The following is a 14,753-nucleotide window of genomic DNA, read 5'->3' as shown; positions in this document are numbered from 1 at the left end:
ATAACCTTAACAGCCTCTTGGCTCCCATTGCCCATGGATGGCATTTCAAGTATATATTGTCATGGAGAGCTCGTGGTTTAAAATTTTAATGGAGGACCCTTATCCTCCTCGGTCTTTATCAGCTTCTGCCCTGTCTCTGGCTTCCTTGTGGTTGGTCACCAAGCCGTGCAGCCCCCACCCTCCCATGTCCTCCTGCAGCTGAGAGAGGCTACCCCTCCTCCCTAGCTGCAATCCCAGATTCTATTAGCATAGCCAATGGGCTCCATTGGGGCTTTCAAGCTCTCTGGCAATTTGGATGTCAGTAGCTGAGAAAATCAAGCTTAATATTTGATGACATTACAAAGTCAACCTGTTCTCTTTTCAGCACAGATAGAATTAAAAAGTAGAGTTCTCACCAAGAGATTCCCCGCAAGGAAGAGGGAGACAGTTGGTCTGGGAGCCACAGAGGGTTGGAGGGGAGCACTGGGCAGGAAGTCAACAAGCGTGGACTTGGATTTTGACTTGGCAGCCAACTAGTGGTTGACCTTGGGCAAATCTCCCTCTCCTCTCTGAGTTTTAACTTCCTCCTACACAAATAACTGATCTTCCATGTGTACTCTGATTCAGGAACTACGCTATCTTCATCACAAAACTGACTTGTGGCACTGTTTCTACACCCTGTGAAAACTTCAGCAGTGGCCAGGGTTTTGTGAAGGGAAGAGGTCAGAGAAGCAAGGAGGGTCCCTGGCTGCTGAGGGAAGAAGATGAAAAGGGACTAAGCTGATTGCAGGATCTATAACAGATTCACAATGCCCAGTCACCACCATGCTTGGGGTCCAGGATGTTCAGAGGACTTGGGGACCTGTGAGGGGAAAACAGGTGCCAGTGATATGATCAAAGCCAGCCTCAGTTCCTGTGAGCCTCAGGTCAGATGCTCAAGGGAACTCTGAGTTCAGTTACCACCACCAGATACAGATACAGATACAGATATGTCCTGCTCCCTCTGCATCCCAGAAACTACATGTGTCCCTGCCCAACAGTGTGCAGTAAGACCGTGCAAGGGCTCTGAGGCTCACTGTGTATGGAGCACTGTGTTCAGAGCTGTACTTTGGTGGCTTTCTGTCCTTACCACAGTGCAAAGAACTCAATGCTACTCTTATTGCCATTTGACAGTTAGAGAAACTGAGATCAGTGAGGCCAAATAGCTTCCCCAAGACTGTGCATTTGGCAAAGGGCAGATCTGTGTTTAGCCTCAGTTTCACCGTACTGTACACCCATTTCTACCAACCAATTCCTCATCCTTTCCTTTGTACACCAAGTCAGTTGGGTTGAGTCCCGTTCCCAGTATGGATGTCTCTTCATGTGATTCCAAGATGGCTTTTCTTTGACCCAGGATAGGGACCTACTTGGGGGAGAAGTCAAGACTGGCAGGGAGGTGTCAGCAGGGCAGGAGTGGTGTTAGGCTAGCATCTGCTGGCAGGACAGTTCCCTGGATGGCACAGCTCTCCTCCACTTTTGTGTGTAGTCCTCAAGAATAACTGTAGACTGGACTGGGAATGCAACATCTTCTGATAAGAAGGAGCTGGATGACTGGGTACTGTTCCTGTCTCCTAGAATCAGCATGCCTGCTTAGCCCAGGAATCCTGTGGCTCCCAAGGCCTGAAATATGCTGGGCAGGCTGCTTTCTGGGGTTCCTCAGCTAAGGTTCAAATGAACACAGAGATGAGACTCTATCTGCCTTGGGAAGCTTGAGAGCTTTGGGTGGCTAGCATGTCATAAGTCCTAGGCTTCTGCTATTCCTCTCCACTTAGCTATAATTAATAAATCGGCTGCGTGTGTGTGTGTGTGTGTGTGTGTGTGTGTGTGTGTGTGTGCTGTCTCATGGGTCTCAGGTGAGTAGTAAAAGTGCAGCTGAAGCTGCAGTGGTCTGGCATAGCTAGTGCACAGTGAACTGCTTTCCACTGCCAGGCTGATTTCAGGGCAGACATCTTTGTCCAGAAGTAAATAGAGACTGAAGAGGAAACTGAGGCAGGCAAAAGCAGAAGTACTGATGGAGTAGTGTCAGCATGATGGGGATTAGTGAGGCAAAATTTGGTGGGCACAGAAGAACAATGGGGCCCCTAGAAACAGATGAGTGCATCTAAATACCCATAAGAGAAATCTCATTGAGCTCTCTGGAGTCTTTCCCCAAACTGACATACTCTGTATTGACTCAGAGTCTCACTTGTTTTATGTAATTATCACTACCCTGGCTTTACCTGGGGGGACCCTGACTGACATGGAAGCTGCTGGCTTGGTAGATAGAGATCCCCTGGTCTTAGAAAGATTTGTAGAATGGCTCAGAAATAAACAAGACCTCGACAAGCAGAGGAATTTAATTACGTTGGAGTTGAGATTTTGGGATTATGGCATCTTGTGAGAAATAGTCCCTCAGATGGGAAGCTCCATGATGTCCCTTAGAAATGGATGATTTATTTTCTTCTGGGGCACCATGTTCTTCTCAAGCAGAAAGAGGGACAAGTTAAGCTATGGTTTTCTTTGAGTCTTTTTCTCTTGAATGATTTTGCCTCGCCCAGTTTCTTTAACATCTCCCATGAAGGAAATGATGAAAAATGTTTTGCTTTTCCAGACTTTGTAAAGTGTGATACAAAACCTAGAAACCATAAAAGAAAATTTTAATATGCCCTATCACTTTAACACAGACTTAGCTAAATGCACTATGAAAATAATCAAAAGACAAAACATCCAACTGGAAATATATTTGCATGTTACATCACAGGGAAAGGGCTGGTTTCTGTATTACATGAAAAACTTCTACAAATAAGTGTGAAAATTGGGCAAAGGATATGGAATCAACAGAAAAGGAAGCCACCTCTTAAGTTTATGAAAAGTTGCTCAGCCTTATTGACACAAATGTAAATTGAAAATACATGGAAATAATCCTTTCTGTTGTTCAGGTCAGCAAAGATCAAGAGGTTTGAAAATGCCAAGAGTAAGGCAGGTGTGTGTGTGTGTGTGTGTGTGTGTGTGTGTGTGTGTGTGTTTGTGTGTGTATTTTTGGTGGTAGTACACATAGTTATAATTTTATGGAGAGGAGCTTGGCAATAGTTTTCTTATTTATTCATGACACAAAACTGTGATTGTTAAACCCACAAATGACAAGGTTTTCCCATATATTGAAGTTTCCCAAATAGTATTTTGTGGAATGCTTTTCCTAATACATTACCGAAGATGTTTTCAGGAGTAGCCTTGAGAAGCAGTGATAGGTGGAATGTTGTAAGGGGTTAGAATGTATCTGGGAGCTGCCAGCCTTCTCCACAACCAGCTGTAATGACATTCTTGTTCCCCAGTAGAAAGAGACCTGCCCCAAACCTCCACCTGCACTTTCTGCTCTTGGAAACTCTTTTCAGTCACAGGTGATAGAACTGTGAAACTAATTCAAAACCCAGGGAGCTGCCTGGGGACAGACTGCTCTCAGTGGTGAGGACAAGGGCATGGCAGGCCCTTTCCTTCCCAGGAACCTCCCTGGTGTGCAGTGAGAGGCCAGAGCCTTACTTCACAGCATTAATGAGGAGAGATGCAGCATTTGGAGACAATCTGTTCACAAAGACATGTGCAGGATATGGTTCTACCCTGGGCTTTGGGGCTGCTCTGTGCCAGGGACCTGGCCCCCTGCGCCGTGATGGGATTCTCTGGCAGAACCTCTCCAAAATGTGTGGAAAATCTGTCTCTCTGGGCTCTTCCTTGTTTCAAGGTGAAACAGAAGACTTTTCTCTCTGCTACTTTCTAGGTGTGAGACAAACACTAATTACCTGGTCACTGCTGAGCTGGCGCCTGACAGGAACTACTACAGAGCCACCGGTTCTTCCCTGAGTGGGCAGGTGAGTTGACACAAACACAACAACCAGCGGGCACAGCAGGTCTTCTGGACCAGCTTTATGCACCCCCCTCTGCTGCCTCCATGGCCCTGAGCACAGGGCAGCTCAGGGTTGGTCAGGGTCCACCTGATCTTCCTGTGTATAGACTTGACCCATCTTTGTTGATCAGAGAGTGTTGTCCTCCATTTAGGACAGTGACCTTGAATGTTGGTTGTACATTAAACTCAATAGGGAAAGTTCTAAAAACAAAAATACCAGTGGCTGGACCTCATCTCCAGAGAGTAAGATTTAATCAAGACATTTACAAAGCCTCCCATGTGTTTCTTATTTGTAGCTGTAGCACGGCTATGGAATAATCATCTACATTATTATTCTGGGACAGTTTATTTAAACTGGTAGTGTGCTAGGCAATCTGGGATGCATGGTCATCCAGGTTTAATTTTAAGAGACCACTGAGAATTATCTCTTGGAGTACATGATCATCTTTTTTTTCTATGTGGACAAAGACACTGGTACTTTTACACCATTGCATGCCATTATAGGAGAGTGGCATGAATTTGAATTTGCATTCTGTTCTATATCCAATTTTTATAATTTCCCCTTTCTATATTGCCCCATCCTCCTGTTGAGAGATGAAGAGGGATGCATGCTCTGCTAATCCCAAGCCCTTGCTGTTTTTCTTGTGGTGCTTGCTGGTGGAGCTTACACCAGGAAGACATCTTTGGGGCCATCTGGCAACACCTTTTCTGTAATACACTTGTCCCTCCTGTAGTGTCGTGTGCAAAGGTGGGCAGAGATCACTGGATTTGGACTCAGGACAACCTCCCCGAGTCTCAGTTTCCCCATGCGTTGGGGGTGGATTATACTCCTAGCCTCAAGATGTCATGGTAGCATTACAGAGGTCCCTGTCCAGCACCGCCCAACTGAGACACACAAGCAGAGTCCTGCTCCCAGGGGAGATGTGCCTCTTCCACAGGCAGTACTTTTCTCTGCTAACAGTGTGTCCTGAATGGATGACAATCTCTTAATCCTCTCAGAAGTGACAGATGGCAATTCCCATGTTGTTTAGGAAGAGTGGGATGACTAGTTCACACTTATACGACACTTTGAATAATCCAAGTCTGTTATAAATATTGATGTTTTACGTAAGCTTGCTTCTTGAGTAGTGGAATAAGAAGTAGGGAACATGGTTGCCTATTCGATAGATGGCAAGACTGAGGTGTCACATGATCTAAAATCTCACAGCAGGTACTCTTGCAAGGAAAGTGCTTCAGTCTGTTTTAGCTACTATAACATAACATTGTAAACTAGGACCTAATAAACAACACAGTTATTCCTCTTGATGCTGGAGGCCAGGAAGCCCTAGATCAAGGTGCCAGCAAATTTGGTGTCTGGTGAGGGCTCCCTGGTTTTTAGATGGTGTCTTCTTGCTGTGTTCTTACATAGTAGTGGGAGCAAGGCACCTCTCTGGGATTCTTCCGTAAGGTCTTTAATTCATTTCTGGGGGTTCTGTCCCTGACCTAGACCTAATTATCTCCCTACCTCTTAATAGCCTTACATTGGTAAATAGGTTTCAACAGATGAACTGGGCAGGGGAACAAATACATCAAGACCATGGCAGAGGGAAACAGTGAGACATTTCATCAGAATCTTGGTTTCTATCACTTCCATGTAACTTTATTTTGTTACAATATTTTGATCACCCTGCAGAGGAGTAGTAGTTGTCTACACCTTGGTGGAGGAAACTGAGACTCAGAGAGAGGTCGTGTAACTTGCATAAGATCATGAAGAAGGTAGCCAGATGGGCTGAATCTGATTCTGTCTGACTCAAAGTTCAAGTCCAGATCCCAGTGGGGGTGGCCATGCCTTTCAGATCATGAGCATATCAAAGTCGAAAATTTTATCAATGCCGGTTTAGTCACATCCTTTTATACCATCCTCCCAGTGAGCACCTGTAAGGAAATGTGGCCCCAAATACCCGCGATCAATGGTTTTAGAAATGATGCCTTCCACCTTGGTCCTCACTTTCTTACCACAAGGATTTATCAGTACTTGGTAAATTCTGTGCTCTATTTTGGGGTAACAATGACATCTGTGACCTGGTCACAGCCTTTAAAGAGCTTCCAATCTAATAGGAGAGACCACTGGAGTCAGATTAACACAATGAAGTGGGGAATGTGCTGTAGGAGGTGGGCAGAGCCCAAGGCATAGAGGGTCATAGGCCCCCAGTGGGGAGCACTGAGCATTGCAGTGCAGATCGGAGAGGACGACCTGGAGCTGGTGGCTTTTGGATCTGGGTTTAGAGCAAGGTTGAGATGGATGAAGAGAGAAGAGGCAGGGAAAAGAACATGTGGAAAAGCATGGAGACGATGGATTCAGGATGTAGAGCACTTTCCTAGCATGTTGTGAGGCCCTGAGTTCGATCCTCTTCACCAAAAGGGGGAGGATAAAAAAACAAACATGGAAACAAGGAAAGAAGCCATGTGTTGCAAAAGATAAGATAGTCAGGGCATGAAGGGCAGTGTGGAGGGAGGAGGGCAGCAGGGCTCAGGTCCTAGGCTCTGGGGCTCCATTTGTCCTGGCTGTGGTGGACCCAGCTAGCACATTGCTTCTCTAGTTGTGGTTTACTCTCAACATGCAAAGCCGGAGCCAGGTCCTATAGCCCCATCTCTTCAAATTAGGCTAACAAGGAGAAATGACTTCATTGCCCTCATTTTCCAGTTGCCTCTTCTCCCAGGATCCCTTTTGCAGCACCCATCTTGCCCGATTTCTAAGAGAAGATGGTTGGGTGCTGATGACTTCCTGGATCCTTCCCTCTGCCATGCAACAGTGATGGCTCCTGCTTTATTCTTTGGGAGACCTTTGCTGACATCTAATAGTTCCTTTATTAACAAAAGCTCACACTCATTAAAAAGGCCAGGCTTGGAATTATATTATGTATATGTTTCTTTGGAACAATAGACCATATTTAAATCATTATGCTGTTGCTCCTAGCTGAATTTTATTAGCATTTCACCTGTGGTTTGGTGACAGACACAAGCTGGCTTGAAAAGCGTTGAAAAGGGATTCTTTGTTGATTAATTTGTTTTGCTTTCTCATGGCTCTGACACTGAGGAGATATGTAAATTATATTTTGCTTTGAATAAAACAAATCTGAGCATTAGAGAGCTTCGGGGGGAAAACTTTGGGTGTGTTTAATGATGTAATGGTAGGTCATACTTGAAATTCATGGAATCAGACACACCTGGAGATGGAAGAGCTTAAAGGGGTCTCATGGTTCAATGCCTTAGTTCATTGGTGTAGATCACAGGTTGCTGCTGTTCCTGATATATGGCAGATTCACCTCTTCTTGGATATCTCCAGTGATGGAGAACGCACTACCTTAACATCAGACCTGAGTCACTGCGAATGGGTCATGTTAAATGGGGACACACACGAAAGTGTTACTGATTCCATGTGTTTCAGTTTGGGCTCCAGGGAGAAGACAGCAGAGTCCCCATGCATAATATTGAGGAAAGAACACAACTTAAATGCAGAGGAATGAGACCTGCCCCAAAGCCTCTTGACAGGGACAAAGAGGTCCCTGAAGACTCCCAAAGCAACACAGGATCCAAGAGCAAGAAGCAGTCATCCTGGTATAGGGTTTGGCCCAAGGACAATACTGATGCTTGCAGAAATCTGGGTACCAGACTAACATGGGGGGTATGTTCTCAGCCGTCCTGGTTAATTAAGGTCATTACCAAACCTCAGAAAGGAAAAACTGGAGATCCAAATTACTCAGTGCCCTGGGTCACTCTTTTCACAAATATTTACCTGTAAGTTCTAGTGAGTAAATTACAGGAAAATGCCCTCCTTAGAAAATGTGGCCTCAGTTAAATTTGTTTGCTGTTATCTTGAAGTCAGCAGCTTGAGTTGTCCTCAGGCAACATTATAGGTACATTCTGGACTGAGAAGTTGGGGATTCAGTTGGGGTCTGGAGACCTGGCTCCTGGGCATGCCAGGGAGATAAAGGTCTTTCTGGTCCCCGAGGCACTTGGGATGCTTATTACCCAAGCAGAGATTCAGGAGCACAGATAAGGATTTAGCCTTTGTTTTAATAGTTTTAAGTGGCTCCCCAGGAGACCCAAGTTTGAGAAAGGCTGCCTTTTGAAGCAGTGACTTAACAAGACACATTGCCCTGGGAGTGCTGATTTTCACTTGTGAAAAATGAAAAGTGGCGCACTCATGTGACACAAATGTGGATGGATTTGAAAGCATTGGGGGTCATTGTGGGATTATAACGTCCTATAAACTGGCTGTGTAGCAGGCCCCTGCCCTCTGTCCTGTCACTGGTCTACAGAGAACTGTAATGTCTGAGAGCTTTTTTTTAAAAAAAGGCTTAACACCTTGCCAGAAGTCCCTGGAAACCAATGCATCACCTCTCTGCACCTGGCCCTGCTCCCTACCTGGAGAAATCTCATGTCTTGGTCGCTGCTTCTACCCCTGGGAACAGCTAAGATTATTCATTTCTTGCTTTAGGCCAAGGCCAGGTATTTTCTATGCAGTGCTCCTGGATATGGGTCAGACAGCCGTGACCCTGGTGTGCAGGCAGCAGTCAGAAAAAGCTTTGATTAGCAAGAAATGTGTTGGGCTTCCCTGGAGCCCAGAAGGGATGCAGTGAGGCTGCCTCGAAGACAACGCTGGTGAGGAGTGCCTGTATCACTTGAGCTGTCCATCCACGTACCTCTCAGAGCAGTAAAGTCATCTGCCCAGAGATGGGAGCTGTGGGTTCCCTCCAGTGTGCCAATGCTCAGTGCAGTGATGGTGGCCCGGAAGGATGTCACAGTGAGTCCAACAGTGGCTCTGCACACTGCTACATTTCCATTTCACTCTCCCACTCCAGCTCCGGGGAACCCAAGTGCAGTGTTCCGGGTAAACATTGAAGATTCTCTGCCTGTCTCTGCTGAGGGATGTCTCGACTCTGGTATTGGTTGAGGAACTTGAGCAAGCTGCTTCATCCCTCTGACGATGTCCACCTCTGCCAGGTGAGGCTGATAAGCTTCCAGGAGCATCTGAGAAGGGTCTTCCTGCTCCCTTCGATGTGGTGATTTGTGCATGTGCCTGCCTATGAGGACAGGCAAGATTTTATTCATTTCTGGGGCTCCTTGCTGCACCTCACCCAGTGCCAGACATTGTAGTAGACACAAATAGTCAGAAGGGACCTCAAACCCTCCATGATCCATGAATTGTATTCTAGGTGGGGGAAGAGCTGGGGTGAGGTCAGGGGGATCTGACTGTGTTCACACCTGTTTGACTTGATTCATACTGGATCAGCCTGTCTGGAGTCAAAAAGACTAAAACAAAAACAAAGGAACACTGACCTTCCAGCTTTTGGTCCTCTTGTGACCACCCCTAGCCCCCTACCATCTTGAAATTCTGTACCTTGCAAGAAATGAAGATACTTTTTGATTAAATGCAATTAAAACCATATGATAATATGACAGTGACCGGGACCTTCAAAGACATTTGGGACTGACTTGGTGTTTTAACCAGAATTTTTATTTTGTTTTAATGAAGCCAATTTGCTGGGGAGATTAAAATGTTATTTTCTGATGCTGCATAAATGCAGTATATATGCAGTTGAGCCCAAATAAAATTACCATTTACATTTTCATCAAGCGGGGAACAAGCTGCTGAGGACAGTTGAAATGGAAGTTATGATTATGTAAATGAAGCTAGCTTCAGGACACTAATATGTAGATAAATGAGACTTTCATTATTGTGAATCAAGATGCTATTAACCTTGAAAATTATATACAATTGTCACAAATTTTCCTTAAAAAAATTTAAAAAAGGACCATTGTCTCCAGTTGCGTGGTTCTGTCTTTATGGGTCATGGGCTAGGTTGTCTAAAGGTTCAGCTCAACTTTGAGGCCTTAAGAGTTTAACTGCTTTTAGTGCCTGTAATGACTGCTTAAGGCTTTACACTGACCCCAAACAAATAGGATTGGTGCTTTTCTGGGTTCCTTTCTGCATTTATCTTTCTGTAGAGAAATGATTTCTCCAGCATGCAATTCCTAAATGTTGTAGTTGAGACTTGCGTAATGCACAGAGGTGGAACAGAAGACCCCACTGAAGATGTGATTCTATTACTAAGTGGATGTAGCAGCCTATATCTAGTCCACTTTCTCTTGAGCCTCAGTTATCTTATCTGTAAAGTAGGGATGATAAGATGTGTTACATTAGGCACGAGTCTTGGGCTATAAACAGTTTATGACTACAGCAAAGCAAACCTTAGAAAGGATTTGCTGGGAGATGGATGAGGGGGCCTCACACACACACACAAGCACACACAAAAAAGCTAAAGAAACTTCCCTGAAGGGACACAAGGCATAGCATCCTGAGGATATAGCCAGTAAACTTCTGTTGGTAGTCAGGGGTAGAATACTTTGATTCAAGTTATTTGTTCACAATGCCTAGAATGTAAAGTCCTAGAAAGGTGAGTCCATGGGCTTCATTGGGAAAGATGGCCACTTTCCACTTGGAAGAGGGGAGTTTTTGATCTATAGTCCCATGATGTACTCATGTACAGGACAAGAGAAATCAAGGCCATTCAGGGAAAAGTAACAGCTGCTCCACAATACCATATTTCATCACTAGGTGTCCATGAGGAAGCTCTCACCAGCATGGTGCTCCAGTTCCTGAGGGGAAATGGTATGAAAGGGTGAGGGGCAGTTGAAGTAAAAGAGGTGAGAGGCCTGGCAATACCAGGAGAGAGGGGGCTTGGCTCATGGCTGTATGACTAGAGCCACTGTTCCCTGCTGGACCGTGCTGCATGCCCCTGCTGCTGGGATAGGTCAGGTGTGTGGCCAGGTTGGGTGACACCCGCAAGGGCAGCTGGGGAGGGTGATGGAACCCCAAACCAAATGCATGATACTGCAATGGAGATCCACCCACCACTGCCTGCCAGGCCCCATCATTCTCTTCCCTCTGGCCTCTCTGCTGAGCTTCCCTTCCTAGGATGGAAGAAGAGGTGTCACAGAGCACCAAGGAAGCAGGAACAAGCGAAGAGATGTAGAGACTCAAACAATGTGTGCAAGCAAAGTCTTGGAGAAGAATGTGTGAGGCCAGGAGAAGTAACCCTGAGACCTGCAGCTGGAGGAATAGGACGAGTAGGTGCTCAGCTGGACTTTGACCACTCAGTGCTCCAGGAGCAGGAGAGAAGGAAGGCAGTGGGAATGGGGGAAATAAAGGGCAGGGAATGAATGGGATCTGGAGTCTCGAGAGATTAGGACTTTATGTGTTGCTATTCGGTGTCACCTTGGGACAGGTTGTCCATACCCTGACCCTATCCCGTGAACCCAGAGAGATTCAGTTTCGGTTCACTTGCTTCTGTGCTAACACTCACAGTGAGAAGCATGTGCATTTCATCAGGGGGCTGCCTTGGGCTAGGCAGGGGCTGGAACACCAGCCTCAGTGCTACCCTTAGCCAAGGCCCATCCTCTCTGTGGCAGCATCTCCTTCTCTGAGGTGTGTCTACACTAACTCTCTCCCCATCTTGTTGCAGTGCAGATTCTGACTTAGTAGGGCTAGGTGGGCCCCAAATTCTGGATTTCTAACAATCTTCTGATGATATTCTTGCTGCAGGTCTGTGAGCCACATGGTAGCCAAGATAGGAGTTCTCACCTGGTCTCTTAGATTGCCTTTTACTCTACCCCACTGGGAATGTTTCCTCCAAAATCACTTTGATTCATATCCTTATCTCAGGGTCTGCTCTTGGAGCACTGGGCCTAAGATGCTATCGTGGTTCCTATCTGGATGCACACTCAAAGCCTCATGCTTTCATAAGTAGGGCTTTGGAAGGTGGCTGGGTTATGGGGGCTTGTATTTGACTTACTGTTAGGAGATGGGATCTGGGCAGCCAAGGTGGGTCTCTGGAGGCCTGGTTTGTCTCCCTCCCAGGCTCCTCCCTTGACTTCTTCAGCTTCTGGGTGGCCACACCATGATCAGCTCTTCCTCTGCCATGCTGTTCTGCCTTGGAGTCACTGAACTATGGATTGAAACCTCTACAACTGTGAGCCAAAATAAATCTCTTCTTTTTTAAGTTGCAGGTGTCAGGTATTTTGTCCCAGCAATGAGGAAAATGCCTAAGACAGGTACACACTGATCCAATTTGTAGACTAGGAACTGAAGCTCAGACAGGGAGCTCACTAACACAGAAACTCACAGCTAGCAAACCTGGTTTGGACCTGCAACCATGCCTGCCAGAATCCTAAATCCAGTCTTTCTCTCCCCATTATGCTATTTAGCATGGGCTCATCTCCCTGACTGCTCCCAGCATCTTCCTGCAGTGTGATTTTTCCTTCCTAGATTTTCAGGCTTGGAATCCAGTCAGGCAGGTGTAGACTACCCCATCCACCCCGTCTCAATCAAAGCTTCCAGTTTTGCACAGTCAAATGCACAAAGACCTAACTCAATGCCAGTCCCTGGGCTCCAGTTTTGTCTCTGACACTTATATGCACCTCTCAGGGGGCTCATTTCTCTTTTATTTTGTCCATCAGAAAGTGAAGCAGAGGGATCTAGGGACGACATTAAACAAGGCAGAATGTCAGAATCAATGGAAGCTCTTCTATCCTTTTATCCAAGGGCAGAATGAGCAGAGGCCATGCATTGTGGTAAAAGAATGTGTTGTATTCTTATAGGGCCCCTGCAACCTTGCCACCCAAGAGCTGGGGAGTCACACGGAACCATGTGGCATCCCATTACTCCAAAGCAGCTATTTTCTGTTCCCCAATGAGATAGATAGCTTGGCAGAAGGCTCTGCAATGATCTACCTATAGTTACTGCCACCCCAATAGCCTTCACAACTGTCGTCACCTAAAAAACACAAAACCAGGGAGGAAATGATCAGCTTTGGGTTTGGAATAAACACACCCCTTCTTAAAAGATTTTTTCTGACTTTACTTACTAGAAAACACTTGTGAAATGCTGGACTTAACTTCCCAGCCAAACTTCAGAGTCAGATTTATTAGTGCATATTGATTATACAGATTAATGGTTTCCTTTTAGCAGATTTGTACCTGCACATAACATAATTTCATCTGTCAACCCCCTTGCCCCACTCCCATTTAGTTTCATAGTTTTTTTGGTGGGATGGGTTAAACTGGTTTCTCAGGCCGAGGACATTTTGTATTTTGGGTAGGTGTTATGTTTTGGGTCAAGATGTTATTGGAACCAGGTTCTTGCATGTGGAAATGGTAGAAATGAGACCAGATGCAGGACAACTCAAGCACAGGCAAGGCTTTTTATTGAGATTTCCAAATAAGGACAGGTGAGACCAGTGGCTCCCCAAGCAAAAGAAAACAAGTAGCTAATCTAGAAAATATTCCTGTATAAGGTTCCCATCCAGGTCTCTGTGCTAATAAGGGATTCAAACTTACACAGCCTGACTGGTCAGCATCAGTTCCTCCATGCACAAAAGGGATTCGACTCTGAGCGAGTGAACTCAGGGGTCCTGACTAGGCTGCTTCTGAGCTCAGGTTCAGGCATCTGAGGCAGCTCCCATTACAGGGCATGGCAGGCTTCAGGGGCTCACACTTTCCTCTTCTGTATTAGTAGGGTGGATTATATATGGTTTTGTTTTTTTGGTACCAGGGATCGAGCTCAGTTCCTTGTGCTTGTGAGGCAGGTGGTGGAACCACTGAGCTAAATCCCAGGCCGTATATGTTATATTTTTAATTCTAGAACCCCACATGGACCCTAGTCCCCATGTATGTCCTTGGTCATTTGTCCTTGGAAAGCACAAAACAGGCACAATTCCCTAACTCAAGGTTCTGTCCCCTGACTGTCCTTGTGCTCACTTCTCTGTTGGGGAGCAGGGCCTCTGGGAGGAGATGGCTTGCATTCAAATTTCAGATCTGCCCTCGTAGCCAAGTGACCTCAGTCAGGCAGGCTCCTTAATGTCCCAGTCAGTTTCTGGCACTTACAGATTAAAGGAGACAATGTACTCAAGTCCCTTGGGACTGAGCAGTAAGTCCTGTGTGGTTCTTTGGTGGTTTTGCAATTGGTGTGCGACAGTCATTCTCTAGTGTTCCAGGCCAGGGGTGGCCTTAAGGAGGCACTGGATGACAGGACGAGGCCTTGATAGATATCCTGAAGCTTGCTTCAGGGCACTGGGCACCAGGACTGCTCCTTGTATAGAGCACATGAATCCTTCATCAGGCACCTACCACTCTCCTACTTATATTTTTGGTATATATTTTATTAAGGTGCTAAATGTTGTTCCAGCAGCTCAGGCTGCTGTCTCCCTCCCTAAACTTACCTTTGAGATGCTCAAAGAAAGAGAGTTGATGGATCTCCTCCCTCAGGCACTAATCCAAAACCTGTGAGACCCAGTGATCTCCCAGGAGGGGATGACATGGCAACTTGGAGTGGGACAAGAGATAGGAACAGAAGTGGTCCTCTCACCATAATTCTTAATGGTCATTTAGGGGATTTGTGTTTTCCACCCTGTAATTTTAGGCTCTGTGGGATCATAAGCCCTGGTTGGGGTATGGTAGGGGTTGCTCTAAAGTCACAGTCTTTGTCTGTTATGTTGGCTCCTCATTCTTGTCACCCTGCAGCTTGAAAAGGGAATGAAAACATTGGCAGGGCTAAAGGCTGATTTTCATAAGGTGGTGGTTTTTTGCTATGTCTAGAATTCAGAGACATACTGGGACCTCTCTTGGGGCTGGAAAGCCTGGAGATACACATGAACCAGCAGTCACAGGCATGGTACCAGGGCATGGTTCCTGGAATTTAGACCATCAGGAATGGAGGACTGGCAGGGACCTAAACCAATAGAAGAACCCAAGGGAGATTCTAGAAAAGGTAACACAGAAGTGTATCAATTTTCTAGGGATTATGTAACATCACCAC

This window comes from Fukomys damarensis, unplaced genomic scaffold, assembly GCF_012274545.1.
Source record: "Fukomys damarensis isolate Sample0158 unplaced genomic scaffold, DMR_v1.0_HiC HiC_scaffold_32, whole genome shotgun sequence".
Classification (NCBI taxonomy): domain Eukaryota; kingdom Metazoa; phylum Chordata; class Mammalia; order Rodentia; family Bathyergidae; genus Fukomys; species Fukomys damarensis.
The sequence above is the reverse complement of the archived record's forward strand: the minus strand, read 5'-3'. Positions refer to the sequence as shown.